Genomic DNA, 22,480 nt, shown 5'->3' on the forward strand with positions numbered 1-22,480 from the left:
AGCTCCATCTGACCACACTGCTGCAGAGGGTGGGCATTGCAGTCCCATCAATGTAACTGATTGATTACATGTGTTAAATTATTTAATTCTGCAAACCCATACATGTTTTCATACTTCACACAGGAGGGGGAGAAAAACCCTGACTAGATTGGGGGAAAGTCCCACAAATTTCTATTAAATTAATTTCAGGAAATAAAAGAAGAGTCATACCATGGCTGCTGCAGGGAGATGGTAGTGATGAGTATAAGGTAGTAGCATTAGCCCGGATCCTCAGAAATACCTAAGCTCCTAACTTCCATGGAAAACCGTGGAAGTCAGGGGCCTAAATACTTTTCAAGGTCTGAGCCATACAGCCTTTGCCTTGAGGTCATTGTTCAAATCCAGCACTGGTCCATAGTGAATGAAGGATGTTACCATCTGCTGATTACTTAACTGACTATATGAAATTAGCTTGTTCAGACTTGAAGCATCATCTAGAGCTCTGAGTGTCCATCCTCATGCAGAGGCCATGCTAATTTTCTGTCTCCTTCCAATTTTAGTACCTGTGCTGCCAACTGGAGCCCAAAAGGTTGGCCACTGCAATACCAATTTGTGGAAAAGGTGGTGCCACATTCTCTGCTTTTCTGAAAAGGAGACAAGTGACCATTACAATTTTGCCTTTACAGCCCCCACCAAAGACAGGCAGAAGGAACCTCAAAGGACAGTTCATGTAGCAGCGAAGCACTTGCTTCTGTTGCTGCCAAGCTGTCAGCACTGGGTGGAAACTCAGGTCCTGTATGGGACTTGAACTCACCAGCTTTTGTCCTCAAGGCTGAGACACAACTAAGTGGGACAGACTCAGGTTAGTTCAGTTTCCCAGAAGGATTGGTATCCACAGCACAAAAGCACTGCAGCACTTGGCACTAGAATTGTGTCCTTTGCTGGCCTCTTCAGCAAACAGAGTGAATGGGTGCAGATGCTGAATTACCTTCTGACTCTGTGGAGATGATCTCTCAAGGCAAGGCTGAGACATGGCAAAGGGCAGCAACTGGGGGTGAGGAGAGGCAAAACCAACTCTGGTGGGGGGGGGGATGGCTTCCATTTGTACCTGTTCTCTGGATAAACAGGGGACCCTGTGCTGTCAATCATGCTTGTTTCAGAAGCAATTCTTCTAAAAGAAATATATATTTTTTTTAAATCCCCAAATACCTGTAAGTTATTGTCCAACGTAATAAACCCTTGCATGGGATTTGTCAGCCTGTGTCAAACGCAACCCTTTAATAGCAGGATTGCATTGCATATACATTAATTTAGGTTCCTGAGAGTGACCCACTCATCCCAATGACACTGGGAAGTGAAGACTTCTTGACACGTTTGTGGCTTGTCAAGCACAGCTCGGTTCTGGTAGCTTCTCCCACCTTTGACTAATTGCTGACCTGACATCTTTCTGATAGTGACCTTGTTTCAGCTAGTAATTCAAATATCTCTGTGTCAGAAATAATAAGTGCCACAGTGAGATGAACAAGCAGAGCTTAAGTTGAGCACAGATTAATGGGGTTTTAATATTCCTAATTTAATCACTCCTTTCTGTCTGAATGTGTGCAACATGATGTAGCAGCTAATTATTTTTTTAACCATGATGGGGAATCTTTCCTAATCATTTTTATATTTAACATGAATGAAGGGAGGGCAGTGATTAATGAGGGAATAAATCTTACGAAACAGAAGCAAGCACATGATCGGTTAAAAATGCGGCTGTTTGATTCTCCCCTTGCTGCAAATACTTAACCAACTGCACCTTTTCAATTCAAATGGCAAGCTGTTTTCAGCCTGAAAAAAGGACTGAAACAAGGCTTATCCTCATGATATAGTCCCACCAGAATCTCTGTGTGTGAACATCTTTGTGGCAAATACACAGTTAGTTTTTCTTTTTCTCTTTAAAAAACAGGCTCACAAATAGATACATTAATGGGTGGATAGATGTCTTTTGAAACATTTGTTCTTGACAAGGTGTTTGGAATTGCAGATGAGAAGCAAACCGGCTCTGAGCATCTGTCTGTCGCTCCAAATGCAGTAAACTACCCTACATTTCCATTGTGCTAAGGCAGTGAGACAAAGCCAGGCAACACAAAGCTTAAATGGACACTTGAGCTATTTGATCTCTTCTAAAGTCCTTTTTTTAACATTTTTTTTCTTTTCTTCCCTTCATTGTTTTTTCTTAAATCAGGAATCTGTCCTTCATCTGAAGTTCCATTTGAATGTCCTTCTCCTTTGTATATGTCCTCAAGTTTGTTACTGTAGGGTTTGTGAACTGTGGGTTGTGCACCCTAGTTTGTTATTGTTGAATGGCTCATGAGTTCTGTGCTGCACAGTAAAGATTGTGGGTGGTAAATTGCTTCTGAAGGTTTGTGCTTTGTTGTTGTAGGTTTGTCTATAAATGCGGGGTTGGATCCACGGGTTTGTTAGTGTAGGGTTTCTTGTGCATGTCAGTTTGTTTTTTTGCAGGGTTGATCGTGAGCAGAGTGCTGCATGGACTGATAGTTGCAGAAGGCTTTGGCTATGCATAGTGGATTGTTACTGCAGGGTTCCTCCTGAGTGCTGGATTTCTGGCATTGGTTCACACAAAGGTGTCACACAAATTGAGTAGTTTCCCTCTTCATTAACTACTGTAGTGGATAATCTAGACTCTAAGAAATGAAAGACCATTCTGGGTGCCCAAGTCTGCTCTTCTACCAACACTTACAAGCTAGTAAGAACTTTAATAACTTACTGGGATGATTTCCCCACTGCCAGTGACCAAGCAGCCCTTACAGATGGCCCTAATTCCTCTGAGTCTCAAACAGGTTGTAAAACTGGTTTAATTGGCTGTGAAAAGTGAGAAAGCCTTCTTAAATACAGCTTTTATAGATTAAAATACTATAATCTGTTGCTTATTGTGATGGGGTGTATTGGCTCTTTAAGATTGAAGGGGGCCAGAAGACCCCATTCCAGGCACATTGGAATATAGAAAGGCTTGGAAACGGCATTGTAGCTGGAAGATGAGGTGTTCCCAGGGAATTAGTAGTAGTTGGATGGGAAAACCAGTATACTGTACTGGGACCAGGAGCCCTGTAGTGTACAGCTCCCCTCTCTGCCCACCAGTTGTGGGGAAGTCTCTGAAGGAGGCAAGTATATACAGGGCCAGCTCTAGGCACCAGTGCTCCAAGCATGTGCTTGGGGCGGCACTTGGGCTCTTTTTTTTATTTATTTTTTGCTTGGGGTGCAAAAAGCCAGGAGCCAGCCCTGAGTGGAGGTGAGCTGCGATGGTGGGGAGGCGTGGGGAGGGCCGCAGGAAGTAACCTTGGAGTGGGGCAGAGCGTGCCGCTGCTCCACTTCTCTCCCCTCCCTTCCAGGCTTGCCACCCCCCTCCCTCCCAGGCTTTCCACAAAACAGCTGATTCACGCGGCAAGCCTGGGAGGGAGGCGGGAGAAGTGGAGTGGCGGTGGCGCGCTCAGGGCAGCAGGTGGAGCGGCAGTGGGGGGCGCGGGGAGGGCCGCAGGAAATAACCCGGGAGGGGGCAGAGGAACCGCTCCCCCCCCCAGCTCACCTCCGCCTTCTCCCCGAGTGCGCCGCCACTCCGCTTCTCCCCCCTCCCTCCCAGGCAAGCCTGGGAGGAAGGGGTAAGAGGGGAAATGCAGCGCGCCCGGGGGAGGAGGCAGGGCTGGGGATTTGGGGAACGGGTTGGAATGGGGCGGAGTTGGGGCAGGGCCAGGTGGGCGCGGGAAAAAATTTTTGCTTGGGGCAGCAAAAACCTTGGAGCTGGCCCTGAGTATATATTATATGCTGCCTTCTCACTCAGAACAGGGAGTGTCCTGACAGGGAGAAGGAAGCCAGTAAAGACAACCTCATTACAGGGTGACATGCACCAAAACACAGGTGCGCCATGGTTTGACCACTGGTCGTACATTTCAATGACCTGTGACCCACATTGACAGGTTTCAGGTTTGAGCGCAATGCCACCCGGGGGATTTATTATTATTATTTGTATTGCAATAGTGCTCAGCAGCCCAAGTTACAGCCCAGGGCATCACTGTGCTAGGTACTGTGCAAACACAAAACAAAAAGACAGCCCCTGCTCCAAAGAGCTTACAGATCTGAGCGTTAGATGAGACAATAGGTGGAGACAGACAGACAGATGCGGGAGCCCAAGGAAGCAATAAGTCAATACTGGATTTGTATTCAAAGTATTTTAGGAAAGGTATTCTCAAAGGCAGTTAATTAAAATTCTACCCTTGCAGTCCTCAGATTCAAATAAATTTTATACTGTTCACCTTTCTGTTTATTTATTTTTCTGTTAAAACTAAATTAAAAAAAATACAGGGAAAAGTATTATCACTTTGTCTGACTTGAGATGGGGAACATGCATCAGGATCAGATGGAACATTTTAAGCTACCAAGATCCTGTTTATGTTAATATGTGCCTAGTAGTAAAGGACACAGGAACGAGGACATGCAAAGCATAAGCAGATTTGTTTCCAAATAGAATTTTTTGCCCAAGTTCTTTCCATGAGGTCTTCTCAGCCACTCTATATAGCATTGCAAATGGTGGTATAATTGCATTTGTCTTACAAACTGTCTTTCCTTGAGGGCAAGCTTCACTTTGCTCTTGATTTGATTGTGTACTTTTAATCTCAAAGCAAAGCTAACACATAAGTATTCATTACAAAATTGCATTTTACATGGTCAGTGTCCTCTCCTGTAATTACAGGTCCCATCTGAATGGTATTTCTTTTTCTGTATTTTCAGCTGTTTTTGCAGCACAGGAGTTTAGTTCTCTCCAGCAGTTACACATTCACTGGATAAATAAATAATCACACTATTTCTGCTGTCAAAGCTGAAAGCATGCACAGCTGTTTGCCACACGATACGCTGGGACTACAAGGTATAACATTTCTTAATTAGACTGACCTGGGTTTGCGAAGCAGCATCATTAGCTCAGGAAACTTAATTGCAAATGACAAGCCAAATTCTGCTCTCAGTTACTAGGAGAGGTACAGTATTTCCCACTGGGGGCTTGATCCTAAGAGGTGCTGACCATTTCTCTCTCCCCATTTCACTTCAGTGGAAGTTGTAGGTGTATCCAGCACTTCTCAAAATCAGGCCCTGAATTAGCACAATAATTAGAGAGTGGTTCAAAGCAGCAGTGATATTCCAACTTCAGAGGACTAGTCCATGCCAGAGAACTGCTCTGCTGGTCACTCGACAGGTGGGATATCCCTGGTGTAAGCACCATCAGCACAAAGTATTAGCACCAGCCATGCTTTTTTGGTGGTTGATTACCTGCAGTTTTGCCCCACATCCACCCAATGTGCTGTGCTATTCTGTTACATTTGTCCTCTGGATACCTGCCCCATGGTCCTGGCACAGCTCCCTGAACCATTAGCTTCTGGGAGATTTGAAAAGGCCTCTGGGAACCCAGGGAATTGTGAGTTGGGAAAAATGGTCAAACACCAGTGATTTCTGGTGAAATCATCAGTGCTCCGATCCTGGTGCCATTTTTTATCTCAAAATAGAGGCCAGAAAGAGTGCTCTGCATTTATTCCTGACTTGGCAACCAAGATTTTTCTGCTTGAGCTTTGCAAAAGCAATTGTGTGTCACCTGAGGTAGCAAAGCAGCAGAGAAGGTTCTGGTGGTATGTTCAGAGAGCCAGAGACTGAGATGAGGTGTTTAGAGTCCATGATGCAGCAGCGGTATACTCACCATTACCCAAGTAGCTGGCTCGGAGTGATAATTGAGGGTGATATTCACCCAAAGGGGTCAGACCATGACCATGAGATCTAACTGTTCTCAACAGCTGGGATGAGCTTCAGTGGCTGCAGAACTTCAAGATAAAATAAGGAATCTTTTCTGCACCTCTGTGATGAACTGGCTGGATATTGCAGGGACATGCCACCAGGAGGAGAGGCGGGTTGTCATGGAATAGAAAGTATCAATTGCCCCGTGGGTGTTGACTACTACAGATAATGTATTGGTCAATTGGGCACCAGTTTGTGGTTGGGGAAGTCCATGAAGTGTGATCCTTTGGAGAAGGTGTCAGAGATTAACCCGTAGTGTGTTGTGGAGTGTCTGATCAAAATGGCCAACGAGCCAAGAATGATTCAGGATTTAAACAGTTGGGGTTTTGTTGGAATGCACTTGGCTATCCTGTGACACCCCCCCACTCCAGGTGATCCCAGAAGTATATTAACACAAAGTATATTAACTCAATAGTGATGCAGGTGTTAGGGGTTAATTGTGGCAGATTCATGGACTCTTACATGAGTTAATGGGGAAAGTATGTTATGCCAGAAATGTCAAAGCCTCTGGACTTTTCAGAAGCAGGAAAAGGGTTACTCTATTTCCATCCAACACTGGCATTAATGGTGTTTCCATCCTCACCATGTCTCTAGATAACCCTGCATACCCGCTTTTGCTGTGGCAAATTAAACCTTTTCTTGATTGCACAAACCTAAATACAGAGATTCAACTATGATAATGGCGGAGTGTGCTTTTTGGTGACTGAAAGCAAGGTGGAGATGTCTTCTGACCCTCAATGGTGGTTCAGATCCACCTGCTGCATTTGTCATAATGTATCTGAAAGCAAAGGTGAAATTTTCAATGCACAGTGCAGTGCTGAGGGAGTGACCTGTGTGGAACACAGGGGCACCCTGATCCTGATTGGAAACTTTGGATCTTACCATAATACGTCTCATAAAAATGCAATGAACTGGTACAGCAAGAATAATGGGAGGAGAAGCTTTCCTTACATTCCCTGTTCCTTACTAATTTGCCTCAAACCTTAGCAGGAGGTGACCTCTCATAGGAATGATCAAGGAGATAAGTGTCAAGGTGCCAGCTGAAGTGGCACTTTTTGTGATAGACACTTGTAAGAAGATTGAGCCCTTCATCTCAGTTCACACGGGGCAAAAAAACTGCAGGCAGCCTGTTATCTCTGCCAGCCCAAGATGGATCCAGACCAGTGGTCTAGAGGCAAAAGGTTCTATATCCCATTACCAACCTCCCCACATCATTCAGGCCCCTGACTGTAAGAATTCTGAGTAATTCATGTCCCTTATTAGAATCTCAGGCAAGAAAACAAGAGAATTTTGAGATGCCTGCGACACTGGAGTTCTGCTGCACAGCAAATGTAGTCACAGGGCTTCATCATATAGAACACACTTGGAGCGAGAGCATTCAGGTAAGGAAATGAAGGGCCGCAGGGCTCAGCTGTGCAAGATGAAAATAATTAGGGCATGTTTATCTCACGCTCAAATCTACAGAGGCGAAAAGCAAGGGGCGGGCATGCGGGTTCAGAGAGAGGGGTGAAAAAAGAGAGTTAGTTCGTAGACAACTACACCTATTGGAGAGGTGTGTATCCTTTGGATAAATGCTCCCCCCCCTTTGTCCCATTACCCCCCTCCACCTCCAAAAGGCCTGATCCTTGCCTATACTGCTGTCTGTCCAAGTCCACTGTAGGTCTGTCTGTCTCTGCCGAGCTGGGCGCTATCTTTAAAATGTGTGAGCCCTTGGCTACCGAGAGAAGGGGATGCATTTTAAAAGGAGCACCACTGACCTGAAAGATTCCCCAGCATGGATAAGAAATGAAGAATGCATCTGGCACTACACAGACTTGCTGGGATCCCATGTTGCATTTTGCAGAATGTTGGTAACGTTATTCGCTTGGAGCGGGGGGGACACAAAGAGAAAAGAAAATCAGGCTTGGGGGCGGGTGGTGGTGGTGGAGGAACAGTAGTTGCTCACTCCGAGGTGGGATTGCTTTAGCTGAGAATTGAGGAGGAAAGGATGGGAGCAGAACTGGGTAGCAAGGGGGGAAGCTTGAGATAGGGGACAGCAGGGGCAATTCAAGTGCCAGGAGCTGCAGCTGCAGGAGTCCCAGAGTCAGGGTATGTGGGGGCAAGCTGTGGCTTTGAAGAATGCAGTCGGATAAGCTTTACAGAGGGGCCTGGCCCCAATCTAATGGCTTGGCAGGAGTCTCCAGTCTTGCTTGCAGGAAGGGAGGAAGACCTCAGAATGGTGAGCTTAGCATTTGAACTCATGGGGGCCACTCCAAACCACACTGAGCTCTGAACCATATGGGGGTTCGTCCCATCACGAGCTTCGTGTGGTGAAATCCTTCCACAGTCCTTGTCGGCACAGTACAGAGTGGTCGGCACAAGCACAGCCACCTCAAAAACTACTCTGCAATGCTGCGGTTTCTTCTGCTGTTTGGTGCATCTATCTCTAGACTTTCATAAGGTCAGGCAGTGGAAACTGCAACAGAGCAAAGCAGTCTGACACTGAGCTGTGTTGATCTTCAGCAGGAGAGGTTATCAGTAGTTGTACTTTACCTATATGTCTTCCTTTGCTCACCTCCTAACAAAAAAGTGCACACAGTTTTCACATCAATCACTAGGAACTTTGCTCATCATTCTTGTGAAATATACAAAGGTGCATTCCACGATCAAAATGGCACTTTCTGGTGGCAAAGCCTGTTATTTATCCAATTCCTTTTGTTCTTGAACATACTCATGGGCCTTCCAGGTCTCAGCACAGGCTCTGATGCTTTGCTTGGGTATATTTTGTATGTGCTAACTCTACCACCAGCTACAGCAGCACAATCTCCTTGGCATGCTGCTGGTTTAGCTCAGATACAGAGAGCTGTCAGATAGTGGGGAGTGATTATTTTTTCATTCCAGGCTTTGCCACAGTTCTGCAGAAGGCCCGAGGCCATCTAGTCCATCATGTCTCTCTTTTCCTGTTCCCCCTCCTGCTTCAGGCTCCAAGTCATGGCTACCTTCCTATCAGCTGTGGTAGACTAGACGGATATTCCGCTGCAGCCTGTCTGCTCTGCTTTTTCATTGATCCCCAAGCTCCACATTTGGATAACAAGTCACTCCACCCTGCCAGGGATGAATGTGAATAGCCGGGGTTGCTGCTGGTCAGGGCTGAGGTGCATGGGCAGAACTGTGTGGGAGCCCGGGACTGGAATATCAGGGGATGCAGCAGGTGATAACTGAGCTATATTGGGAAGGTCTCTATTCAGAAATCTTGACTAGTCCCTGCCGGCACTTTGCCCAAGGTCCAGCTAACGTATTCAGAGTCTTTTTTCATGATCAATAAAATTAGACCTAAGCCTGATCCAAACACTGTGAACTCTCTGGGTTTCAGGAGTCAGGTGATGCTCCAGGCAATGCCTCCATCTCTAAGTAAAAGACAGCAAAAGTGTCCACATGTATTTTAAAAAAAAATCTAACTGCCTGTCTACCAGCTGACCTGGAAAGAGGACCAAATGAGGACCCAGCAGTGGGATTAGAGACCTTTCTCTTTTGTCCTAGGAAGTTGTGGATTTCCCCACCCCCAACGTGAGAAAAGGAGTCAGACCTTAGTTTTTACAGATCACTTTTTCACCCACAAATTATATTCTACTTAACTCCTTTGTACCCCATGTGGGATACAGCTTCCTGTTTCAGTCCTGTCCCCACAAAGGGGAAGAATTTTTAAAGGTTTCAGCTTGGCCTGGATTTTGTGTGATGTGATCACATCCAGAAGATGGAAATCCATCTGATCAAATGGCAAATCTCTGAGCCTTGGCAGATATGCCTCCTGCTCTGCAAAAGCACGTTGCCATGGCTACCACTCTGTGCGAGAGTCTCTCTCCTCATCAAAGTGCTGTTCCTCCTGCCAGGGTCACTGCTTGCACTCAATAGCAAACCGGGCAAGGGGCAAGGTTTGGGCCACGCCTCTGCAGAAACACGATGGCATCAAATAATAGCTACTAAATAGCCTGGTAATTTGAATTAGAGGTGGATGAATAGTCCCAAAAAAATCTTGGAACCCGTCAGGAGTTTGAAAGGTTTATCAAATCCAGAGACTCCATTTACTATTTGGGAAGAATAAAACTGGGAGGATACTGCGAGTGTCTTGCACTGAGAGATGAGAGGCCTGGATTTTAATCTTACCTTTGCCACTGACCTGCTGTAGGACTCCCCTCTATGTCACTCCACCACTATGTGCCTCAGTTTCCTCTATATAACAAGGATAATATTTACCCAGTTTTCTAAAGCAGCTTGTGATTTATAGATGGAAAAATCTCATCATGAGTTATACTTGCTTCTGAAAGCAGCCATCCTATCATGCAGTAAGTATTGTTGCCTCAGTGTTACAAAAAAGTATCCTGCTTATAGACCACGTTTAGGAAGCACCCGTTTTAGAGTAAAAAGTAAAAGTTTTAAAGGTCTGAGTTAGAGACGGTCCCTAATCCAAATCTCCAAACTCTGGGGTTGTTTGGGTCCAGATTCAGACGTCGCAGCTCGGACTCCTGTCTAGTTGTCATTATTATTAACAATTAAAAATGGCATGTGAGATGCTTTATAACACACACAGAAATAAGTCCTTGCCCCAGAGAGCTTCCACTCTAGTACTGGATGTGAGGCCATGAGTGAGGATGACACTCAGTGGGAAGGGGGCAGGCTGCAGCTTCCACCCGTAAGACACTGCAGACACTCGCTCGAAGCGTATGCACAGCTTGGCGTTTCCACAGAGCATTAAATATCACGCTAATTATTTTGGTGAATTAGCTTCCTGTAGGCAGTGCAGCTGAAATGAGGAGCATGTTGGCAAAGGCAGTAGAGCAGCATATTCTGCATGCAGCTGTTCCTTCTATAGGGCCTTGATCCTGCTCCCACTGAAATCAATGGGACAGTTTTGCCAGCAACTACAGTGGGAACAGGAGCAGGCCCCTTTACTTCAAATGCATTTTTTCTGCTGCTATCTGAGTGTCTGGCTGTGTGAATCTGGCTACTAGAATGTCTCATTTGGACTTGTGTGACTGGGTGTATGAATCAGGTTCTCAAAGGCACTTCAGTCCCCGAGAGCCCTGTGTGAGGTCTCGATTAGCTACTGGGTGCTACTGGCTGCCCACTCTTTTGTATCGCTCCTTTTACTTACAATAAAGAGATAAAGTTGGTGCCACGTATTCTATAGTCTGGTAGCTAGCACGTCTCCAACCCAGTCCTTGCCCTTTGCTTTTCTATTGCAATGCAAAGGAAACCAGAGAAAATGCATGGTTTGGGGTTCTTTGTGTGCCACAGGCATCCATCAGCCTTCAAGGCTTGCCAGATGGATTCATTTTTTTTTCTCTCTTGGAAAGAAAACACTCTAAAATATTAGTAACAGTGGGCGATCGGGATCCAGGAAAACCAGGGTCTAAGCCCCCTCTGCATTCAGTAGAAATGAGGATGACAGTGGCTAGCAGATGTATTGAAGGGAATGTTATGCAGATGGAGATTCAGAGCTTTCTCTCCCCCTCTCCTGTACTCATTCATGTGAAACTGCAAGATTTTTCCAGTGGCCATGGGAGGAAGTTGCCTGTCGGCAAGGACAAAAGAGAAATGAGGGAAATTTTACAAGGTGGGTGAGAAATGTGTTCTCCCCAGGTGTGTGGAGTTTATCCTGGAGGGGGGATTGAGGTCGTGTCTGTTTTCTCTTCTGGTTTTAATTGTGTATTCTAATATGAAATTGCAGTATATCTACTTAATAAAGTGGCCTTCTGCTGATGTAGTTGCAGTGTTTTATAGAAACCCCTGAAAATCCCCTGAGCTGTGATGTGGGAATCCAATTCTTTTTAGCGGATGATTCTGTAAACACATTTCCCTGGATTTGTAAAAACCATATCAAGCATTTCAGTTATTTGAATAAAGTGAAAGAATATCTGATGGTGACTATTCTGCTTTGCATATTCAAAACTTGCAGCCTAATTCCTGGGCTGTAGCCTTTTCAGATGAATGGACTATCAAAAGGCAAAGAAGCAGTGCAGGGGATTTAGCCAAAGATCTTCTATTAAAATTAGTGCACACCTGCATTTTTTAACAGTATAAAGGAAGCTGCATAGCGATGGATGATTCTCAAAGGGAACCTTGCCATTCAGTTTCACTTCAAATACCCACACCCACTCACCCCAAAAAAATGTGGTGCCAATCTTTGGCCATGTCTACACTACGAGGCATATAGCCACATAGTAACAGTACTGTAGCTGTGCTGGCATCATCTCATAATGTAGACACAGCCTACAGGGACAAATGGGGTTTCCATCGCTGTAGGAAAACCAACTCCTTGAGCAATGGTGGTGAGGTCAACGAAAGCACTCTTTCTTCAGCCTAGCTGCATCTACAGGAGGGGTTAAACTGGCTTAGCTACAGGGCTGAAGGGTGTGGATTTTTCAACCCACTGAGCACCATAGCTATGTGGACTTAAGGTTTAAGTGTAGACCAGACCTTTCTTATTGAGCCTGACATCATTCATTTCAGTGGGTGTTGAACTTGGCCTGGTAGCTTCTGTGGGCTCGCGCATGCGTAACTCTAGAGAGAACCTAGCCCCTTGGGTTTGCAATATTGGGCTGGAAATCTTGCAACAGCAGATTTTTTTCTGTCACTTCCAGCCAGCGACGGCTCCAGGCACCAGCGCTCCAAGCACGTGCCTGGGGCGGCAAGCTGCGGGGGGCGCCCTGCCGGTCCCTGCGAGGGCAGCAGTCAGGCAGCCTTCGGCAGCTTGCCTGTGGGAGGTCCGCCGGTCCCATGGATTTGGCGGCAATTCGGCAGCGGGTACGCCGAAGCTGCGGGACCGGCAGACCTCTCGCAGGCACGCTGCTGAAGGCAGCCTGCCTGCCGTGCTTGGGGCAGCAAAAAAGCTAGAGCTGCCTCTGCTTCCAGCCACAATCCCAGTCAGGAATGGAAGGGAAAAAATTTTCTCTGAACCTTCAAAACAGTTAGGGGTGAGCCTGGTCTGGAAGGGGATGAAGTTTTGAGGAAGAGGAGGAATTCCTATTTATTCCAAACTGGTTCTCCCGTCTCTAGTCTGTAGTTCTTTCAAATAACTGGGGCCCATTTTAAAGATATTGGATATTGCACCTAGTGCAGCCAGTTGAAAAATACCAATTATTTTTCACTGAATATTTAAAAAAAAAAACTCATGTGAAATGTTTTCCTTTTTTTTTTAATAAAACCAAACCCCAGAACATCTTCAGTCTTTAAAACAGATTTTGGTTAAAAAAAATGATTTTTCAATTTTTAAAAATGTGGTTTTTTGAAAACCAAAACCTAATTCTTTTTACCAAAAAAAAAAAATGTATCTACAAAATTTTCTGTTTTCATTTTTTTGTTGGAAAAAAACGGATTTTTTTTTAACCAAAATGAATTTTTTTGCAGAAAATTTTCATTGTAGTTAAAAAGCCATTTTTCATCAAAACATTTTTAAGTGCAAAAATTTGAACTGACTAAAATACCTTGACCTAAATCCTGAGGAACAGCCTAAAGCTGGAAACGGGGGAAGAAATGGAGTGAGACAAGAAATGAGGGTGAAAAAATCAGAAGAGGACAGAGAATTGGAGAGGAAAAGAAGCCAAAAAAAGGAAGCAAAACTAGAAAATAGGCAAGAACAGTGAGAATTAGGCAAGGATGGGAAGAGGGAAAGCAATCTGTGCACCATAAAGAGCAGAGTGAAATAAAACACAAGGAAGAGAGCAAGGAGCCAGAGAGACGTGAATCATGCAGGTAGCTGTAATAGATGCACATAAAGAAAGAATTGTAACAGAAAGTGAACCAAGAAGAGAGGAATGAGAGGAAATAAAAGCCAGACACCCAGCAGTGAAATCTGTTTGTTTTACTTATTATTAGTAAAAGGCAAAAGCCTATAAATGATCTGAAATAAATTCACTCCGTGGCCAGTAAAATGCCAGTGTTATGCCATGCTGTCCATGACGGTAATTGTAGTCTTTCTAGTTCTGCAAGTGGAAAAAGCCTCTTGGGCAACAATTTCAGAAGTGGCCTCTGAGCTGGGGTATTTTTTTCCCGCAGAGGTGCTGAGCAGCAGTGGCTTCATTTACTTCGATTGGACCTGTGGGTGCTCAGCACCTCCAGGAAATCAGGCCCAAGCTGGACTGGTGAAATCAGTGTCAGGGCTTGTCTACGTAAAGACTTAACATGTGGCAGGTGCTGCTCCCTAGCTTGTCAAGCACCAACAAGCCGTGTGGATCCTGCTATTACACACTACAATTCTGTAGGTCAAATCACGCTAAGGAATCAGGGTCCACACAGCCGGTTAGTGTGTGGCAAGCTAGCGTGCTGTAGATTTACATCCCAGCTTGCTGCACGCTAAGGGTATGGCTACATTTCGACCTGGGCCAAGACTTTAGGCAGGTACTCGGGGCAGCTAGGCCCTCATGTGGCTCACGCTGCTATGGCTATGCCGTTTTTAGCATGCTAGCTCAATCAGAGCTAGTGCTGAGATGTCTCCTTGAGCTGGGAAGTACACCCCCTGCTCAACATGTAGTCTCTGTTGAGTATGTCCACACTGCAGCTGGAAGTGAGTCTCCCAGCCTGGGTAGACAGACTCATGCTAGCGGGGCTCGAGCTAGTGCACTAATAATAGCAGTGTGGATGTTGCTGTTCGGATCTGAGCTCGAGTGGCTAGCCTGAATCACTGCCGGAACTGCAACGACCACAGGTGGGTAAGCTTGCTCCCAGCTGCAGTGTAGACATACCCTGTTTGTCTCTGTGTAGACAAGCCCTTATGGCTTGATTTTTCACCAGTACTAGGGCTCGCGCCTCCCACAAAAGCCAGTGGAGTCTGTGAGCTCTTAGCACCTTTGAAAGATCTGTTGTTAATGTCATAGGCCCCACCTGTTCAGGTGGATAATCTGATTTCTGGGTTTGGCACTGAAAGCGAACCAAGCTCCCTCTTCAGGTAAGTCTACATTACAAGCGCTACAGCAACACAGCAACAGTGCTGCCGCTACCCCACTGTAGTGTAGGTACTTTCTACTTTTTTGTCGGTGTCTTAAATCCAGACCTTTGAGAAGTGGTAGCTAAGTCAACAGAAAAATTCTTCCATTCACCTAGCACTGTCTACACCAGGGCTTATATCGGCTTAACTATGTCTCTCAGGGGCGTGAATTTTTCACACCCCTGAGTGACATAGCTAGGTTGACCAAAGTTTTAAGTGTGGACCAGGCCTTTGTGGCTTCTCCCAGCCCTAGAATGTACAAACCATAACCAGCTAACGCATAAGAAAGTGTTCACACACCAATGAGTACATGATTTACAGTCAAATGGGTTCAGCGTTAATTTGCCAGGGGTTTGTCCTCCTCTCATTTCCAGAGGATCTGGCCATGCTAGTGTTCCAGCATCCACTCAGGCTGGAGTATCTTACGGTGTTCTAAATGGGAAAGTAGGAGCATTTCTGATCTCATTTTCCAGTATTTCAGCTGTGCCATAATCTATTTACCACACAATTTGTGTCACTTTGATAAGCGGCTGCTTCAAGACTGCATTTATTAAAATCAAGCGCAGGGACAGCTTTCAAGTCTCTCAAGTGTTGTAATAAATGTTTGAAATTAGTCATTACAGTGTTTGCCATGGTTCATATCATATACTCTATCTAAATGACAAACGATCGTATCCTGGACACACACTCTTTTTCGGGTGATGCTTTCAGGGTGGGATGAAGAGGTTGACTCTGCACCAACCCAGCAAGGGAGGGATGGTGTATGGAGGGGAAGAGGGGCGTGGGGGGAGTGGTCAGTTAGAATTATGAGTAGAGTTCTTATCACAGCCTCAGGGCCACAGCTTAGACCAGTGAACTACTGGCTTATCTTTTACTTTCCTGATGAAAAATAAAATAAACTCAAAAAATGACGAAGGGCCAAGGAAAAAGCCTTTTGTTTTTTTGTGATGTGGAACCATTAGTTATCTGCATATGCCAGTTCAGATAGAGTACAGCCACCCCCCACCAAGCAGCTCGAGCACAGCAACTGTATTTCTACTGTAATTTGGTTTTTGGTTATTGTAGCTGGTTTCTTGGTGTGTGCGCACACCTGAGTGTTTATTTAAAAAACTGTTACTAGTTATGAGCGTGTATACACACTGATGAATGCCTAATTATATGTGTGTATCCAGTTTTTTATATATAGATTACGTGTATTTATACACAGATGTATTAACACATACACCATAGAAAAGAGACAATTATTAAGACAAATATTCTGTCTCAAGTCATTTCATTCTTCATTTTCCCATCAGGAACATAATAGCTAAATTTATAGTGTTGTGTCTGGGCTATCAATTCTATTATTTTCAGTGACGATATCAGTTATGTCCCTTGCAAGGGACCTGAGGCGAGGGGAGGAAAATTGAAGACAAAATCTTTGGAGGGCAAGAAGGGAGCGGGTAGAAAAGGAACTTCTCCCCCTTTTCCTTGCTCATTGTCAGTAACCCAGCACTTTATCCCTAGAGAAACCCATCTGCTCAGCTTCTTGATCATCCAGCTTGTAACTCAGCCCTGTACACAACACATCTAAGATCACAAGTCTGTCACTATGGAAATAATTGTGCCACTACAAACACAGGTGCTGGGCTGAAAAGGGGAGACGAGCGAGAACAGGAAATGGCCTGATTTGAATATAAACAATGTTTATTTTTTAAAAGTGAATGATTGGAAAGGGAAATAATGTATCCAATTAAAGAGAAATCGAGCTGTGTATGAGTATTAGTCTCTCCTGCCCTTGACTTGAAAGTGATTTTTAAAAAATGTCTTTCACACATGAAAGGAGAAAACATTATTACAAAGAGCAGTTTATTGAGCTGGTAAGCTCTTCCTATGTTCATTCCCATCCCTTTTTAAGGGTTTTCCATTCTGCTTCCTCACCTCAATCCCACCACAGTCAGAAGCCTGCATTAGTGACATCAGTCTGTTGCTATGGAAATGACTGAATTGTGCAGCATGGTCTCGACCTATAAGGTGCTGAATGCCTTCCATTCCCATTGACTTGGAAGTTGAGGGTACTCTACACACTAGAGAATTGGGGGCCTATGACAGAACTACTTCTGGAACTTGAAGAGGGTTAGAAAAATGCTTTGGAACAAACAAGCGAATTTGGATATAAAAAAGATGATCCAACGCAAGAGAGGGTAGCAGAGTTAGATGCCCAGCTTGCATTGAAATACATTGTAAATTGAGTCCCTAACTCCCTTAGGCTCCTGTGCAAATCTCAGCCCTAAATCTTCCTCCCAAACTCTGACTAACCTTGAAATTTCTCTGAAGTTTTACAACAATCCCAATAATATTTCAGAACAGGCTTCTGGATGTCCTGTCAGGATACAGGAAAAACTCCTATAGAGGCTGTTTGTGGGATGTTTTGTGACCCACTCACACAAAGGATTTGTTGACCTTCAGGAAAGGCTGCAAAGCCTACTTTGTTCATGCTTTTGGGGTTACCTCAGTGGATACTTGAAATAAGTTATTTTGGGGTAAAGGAAAGTAGAATATTTTCTTAATGTGTTTTATTGCTAAGGGTTGAGTTACTTGTTGGATTTAAGTTTTTGTCATATTATTTGACTCCATATGGACCCTGGAATCAAAGATACGTAAAAATATATGTAAATAAATGAGAACCCCTGTAAGCCTCAGACAAGAACATATTCTTGTTTGTATTCCAGGCCAGTTCCCTAACATCCATTATAGATGAAGGGGTAGTTTAGTCTCTGTTGCCATTCAGTCATTAGCCCCTTTCTACTGATACTATTAACAAGGAAGCCAGTAGTGGTGATACGAACATCTGCTCTCTGTGGAACTAGATTGAGACCACCAGCTTATTTCACCCGGCGTGCTAATAACCTTTGGTCATTACCACGCTGGGCCATATTCCATCTGGTAACCTGGAAGCAGAAGGGTCTACCAATCCATGAAGTCATGTGGGCAATACAGTTCTCAAAAAGTAATGCCGTAAATCATAAGTCCCTTCACCTTTCACATGGTTTTATAATTTCTTTTGCTTCTCTTTGTGATCATCTAGTCCAGGGGCGGGCAAACTTTTTGGCCTGAAGGCCACATCGGGTTTTGGAATATGGAGGGCCGGTTACGGGAGGCTGTTCTGCCCCAAACAGCCAGGTGTGGGACGGCCCTGCCCCCTATCCGACTCCCTCTGCTTCTCACCCCCTGATGGCTCCCCCCGGGCTCCTTGCCCCATCCACCCATCCACTCCCTGTCCCCTGACAGCCCCCAGAATGCCCACCCCTGATTGCCCCCCACCGTCCCATCCAACCTCTTCTCTCATTCCTCACTGCCCCCCCGGGGACCCCTGCTCCCATTCAACCCCTGTTCCCCACCCTCTGACCACCCCAGCCCCTATCCACACCCCTGCCCCCTGACCATCACCCCAAACTCCCCTGCCCTCTATCCAACCTCCTCACTCCCTGCCCCCTTACTGCGCTGCCAGGAGTACCGGTGGCTGGCGGCGCTACTGCCACACTGCCTGGCTGGAGCCAGCCACCCCACCACGCAGCACAGAACACCGGGTCAGGCTGGGCTCTGCAGCTACGCTGCCCCAGAAGCTCACAGCCCCACCACCCAGAGCATTGCACCAGCGGCGCAGTGAGCTGAGGCTGTGGGGAAGGGGGAACAGCAGGAGAGGGGTGGGGACTAGCCTCTGGAGCCAGGAGCTCAGGGGCCGAGCAGAAGGGTCCCACGGGCCGTAGTTTGCCCACCTCTGATCTAGTCTAACCTCTCATATAATACAGGCCACAGAACTTCTCCAAAGTAATTACTTCTGAACTAGAGCATGTCTTTTACAAAAAATAACCAATCTTGATTTAAAAATTGCCAGTGATAGAGAAATCTACCACAATCATTAGTAAATTGTTGCAATGGTTAATTACGCTGTTAATTTTTTTTGCCTTATTTCTAATCCAAATTTGTCTAGCTTCAACTTCCAGTCATTGGATCTTGTTATACCTTCTCAACTAGACTGAAGAGCCCATTATCAAATGTTTGTTCCCCATGTAGGTATTTATATACCATGATCAAGTCATCCCTTAATCTTCTCTTTGTTAAACTAAATAGATTGAGCTCCTTGAGTCTATCATTATAAGTCATGTTTTCGAATCCTTTAGTCATTCTCATGGCTTTTTTCTGAAACCTCTCCAGTTTATCAACATCCTTCTTGAATTATGGACACCAGAACTGGACACAGTATACTATTCCAGCAGCAGTCGCACCAGAGCCTAATACAGAGCTAAAATAACCTTGCTATTCCTATTCAAGATTCCCCTGTTTATGCAGCCAAGAATCAGATTAGTGGTTTTGGCTACAGTGTTGCACTGGGAACTCGTGTGCAGCTGATTATCCGCCATGACCACCAAATCTTTTTCAGAGTACAGTCCCCCAGGATAGAGTCCTTCCCAGGATAGTGTCTCCCATCCTGTAAATGTGGTCTACATTCTTTGTTCCAAGATGTATACATTTACATTTAGCCATGCAGATTGTTATCAAGCATATTTGTTTAAACAAAGGTTTTTCTCTCATTGCCTAGTTGCTCCTAAAAATAAAAATATTTTCACTGGCTGTTAGAGCTGGAAAGAGAACATGCAAAAATTAATGAATGTCATGCTGTCTTGCTGAGTCTGCAGAGGTGGACACAAACAATGCACATGAGTGGTGTGAACAAACTCCATTCACCTCAATGTGGTGTTGACTCTGAATCCTCATAACAACACGTCAAAATAAAAGTTAACTATGTCATTGCTGGTGATTTCATAAGAAATGTCGAATTATTCTGAATTGTGGGCATGGTTTGGGTAGAGTTCCCTTCCCCCCCTTCTTATGTCTGTTGATCTGGCAGTGAAATCATAATGCCGGATTTTATTTGGGGGGGGTAGGGATAGCTCAGTGGTTTGAGCATTGGCTTGCTAAACCCAGGGTTGTGAGTTCAATCCTTGAGGGGGCCACTTAGAGATCTGGGGCAAAAATTGGTCCTGCTAGTGAAGGCAGGGGGCTGGACTTGATGACCTTTCAAGGTCCCTTCCAGTTCTAGGAGATTGGTATATCTCCAATTATTACTATTACTGGTGAAATTTCCAAAAACACCTGAACGACTTAGGAGCCTGAGCCCTGTTTTCAAAAGTGACTTAGGCACTTTGAAAGTCAATGGGATTTAGGGTCCAAAGTTCCTGTGCCACATTTGAAAATGGGGCTTAAGCCTTTTTGAAAATGTTACCCTCCATCCATATGTATTTTCATGAGAACAGACTGATGTGACACTAGAAACAGTGGTCTGATTTAGCAAGGTCATTCCTTTATGGTCCATGAGATATTGGATTTCAGTTTCCAGTGCTTTCACAAACACACCATTCATTATAAAAGAAAGAAAAGCATTTTAAAAAAATTCTGAATTCAGGAGAGGTCAGTACATTAAGCAGGCTGTCTTTCCAGAGCTCCGACCATTGTACAAAGTGCTAGCATTCATCCCCAAAGAGGGGAAAGTTGACATCCCCAAAACACTGCAGTCCTCAAGCATAATGTGACGTATTGGGCATAGATTTTTACTGCCTTGCTGGTGCATCTCTGCTGTGACTTGAAGGGACCATTCCTGCCTACGTCCCCAGAAATCACCACTGCAACTGGAACTCTTGTTGTTGGGCTTGCATTACCTTGGCACAATGGACCAAGTTCAGGACAGATGGCTTTGAATGTTTGAAAAGAAAAATAGTGTTTTTGTTCTTTGGTGGTGAATATTGATGCTGAACTGACAGCACTAAAATCCTTTCTCCACCAATACAGCACCGGTAGTGGAGGTTCCACATTTCTCCACAGCCCCCTTCCATGTGCCTCATACCTGTTATGAATGGTCCACTTTGGCATTTTGACCTTGGCTGCTCTGCTGAGATTTGCCAATGAATACCAGTTGCGATTTTGCCCCAAAATCCCAGTTAAAGGGAATTGGGTTTACGCTGTTTGTTTTTTATTATATTTTTCCTTAAAGGATATTGTATGGGGAGCATCAGGAGATGACCTGAGTTACCTTTATAAATATTTTTTTTTAACTTGCTGGGAAGGCTGTAAAAATGTCGTCTTGGAAATTCATGCAGATGATATTTAGACATGCAGATATGCTCTCCTGTTTTGCATGAATGTTTGACCTTGGGCAGAGCTGTTCGATGCAGGATGGATGTGTTGTGGCTGCATTTAATCATCTGAAGGAGAGATGAAGCCTTGAAAAACCTCACAGACCCAATTCCCAATTCCCAGCCTCTGGATAGTAATGAACTTCTGAGAAATAGCTAATCAATAAATTGAACAAAAGACTCAGGCAGCTAAACCACTTTGTCAGGGCCTTAATTACAATTGCAGAAATAAATTGGGGGGTGGGGAGCCTTTGCTAGACAGAACTAACCCTTTATTCTCATAAACTAACCCTTTATAGGCAGAATGCAATGTTTTAATGGGAGGTTGTGCTTCTTCAGTAGGCTCTAGATTGGATCCCTGAGTGGGCAGATGACACTGGATGATCATCTGCAATGGCAGGGGAATTTTTAGTGTTTGTTTTCCTTGCTGTCCTTTTTATTTGTAAAGAAACACATGCTGCTGCCTAGAAGTAGCCTTGAATTGTGTCAACCAGACCTTGTTTAGGAATGGATGATGTTGAGTGTCTTGCAGAGAAGGGCTCAGAGACAAATGGGTGCAGTATAGACTGCCTCAGTGATTCAGCATCACCATGATCCTAGGGTGCTGCTGTGAGCCAATGGGAGGAAAGTTTTAGGGACTAATGAAAATTCTCAGTGCCCTGGACCTGTAGAACCACCCAAAAGCTAGTCGTGAACATACTTGTCAGGAGGTGTGGGGTAAGGCAGGGTGATTTGGATCCAGGGTCTTTGGTCGGAAGGGATCCTGACACACCTATCAGAGTAAGCAGCAGGAGGTGCTGCAGCACACAGCTGACTGTGGCTACAGGCTGGCTGCTCGGGCAGGCTGGGCTTTCTTACTTGGGAGATAGATTGAGAATTTGGGAGGGAGAAGACAATGTACATGCCGGTGGTTTGTCTGTTGGAATTGGATTGTCTGGAGAAGGAACTAAACCAAACTCAATCCAGCCCCATTGCTAGTACAATCACAGTAACAACCACTTCATGTGCATTTCAGTTTATTCCCAGGAAATAACATGGCTGTAAAAAATGTTGTGTCCTGATGGGATTGTCCGGTAGATGTGGCTTGCATTAAGGGGATATTAAAATAGCTGGTGTATCCTGGGATGAGCTACTTGATCGTGGCAAGTCTGGCTCACATGCAATAGGGTTGATTCTCATATCTGGGGCAGGAAGGGAATCCCCCTTCCAATCTCATTGCCTCTTCAAGGCATTTGGGCAGGGACCCCGAGGGGCTTTTGCCTTCCTCTGGGGCAGTGAGCAGAAAGCTTCTGTTACGATCATGTAGACATATCCCATACAAATGACTTCCTGCCACTGCAGCAGGGAGAAGTCATTGATGGCTTTTCAGTCTTCTCCCCTTCTGTTTCCATGTTCCTGTGACTTGGCAGAAAGGAGGCTAATTTGCTTAGTTAATTGAGATGCATATTTAGGAGGGAGGAACTATGTTAAATGGTGGTTTGCTGCAAATGAACAGCTATGGCTGCTCTCCAGTGAAGTCAGCAGACTCTTG

At 45.0% G+C, this 22,480-nt stretch overlaps 1 non-coding gene across 1 annotated transcript; it reads right to left on the minus strand.

The window, feature by feature from the left end:
• Positions 1-456: 456 nt before the first annotated feature.
• On the minus strand, positions 457-563 carry LOC123347097. Its single transcript, XR_006573051.1, has one exon. It is a non-coding gene; the product is annotated as a U6 spliceosomal RNA (small nuclear RNA).
• Positions 564-22,480: the final 21,917 nt, after the last annotated feature.

This window comes from Mauremys mutica, chromosome 12 (assembly GCF_020497125.1).
Source record: "Mauremys mutica isolate MM-2020 ecotype Southern chromosome 12, ASM2049712v1, whole genome shotgun sequence".
Classification (NCBI taxonomy): domain Eukaryota; kingdom Metazoa; phylum Chordata; order Testudines; family Geoemydidae; genus Mauremys; species Mauremys mutica.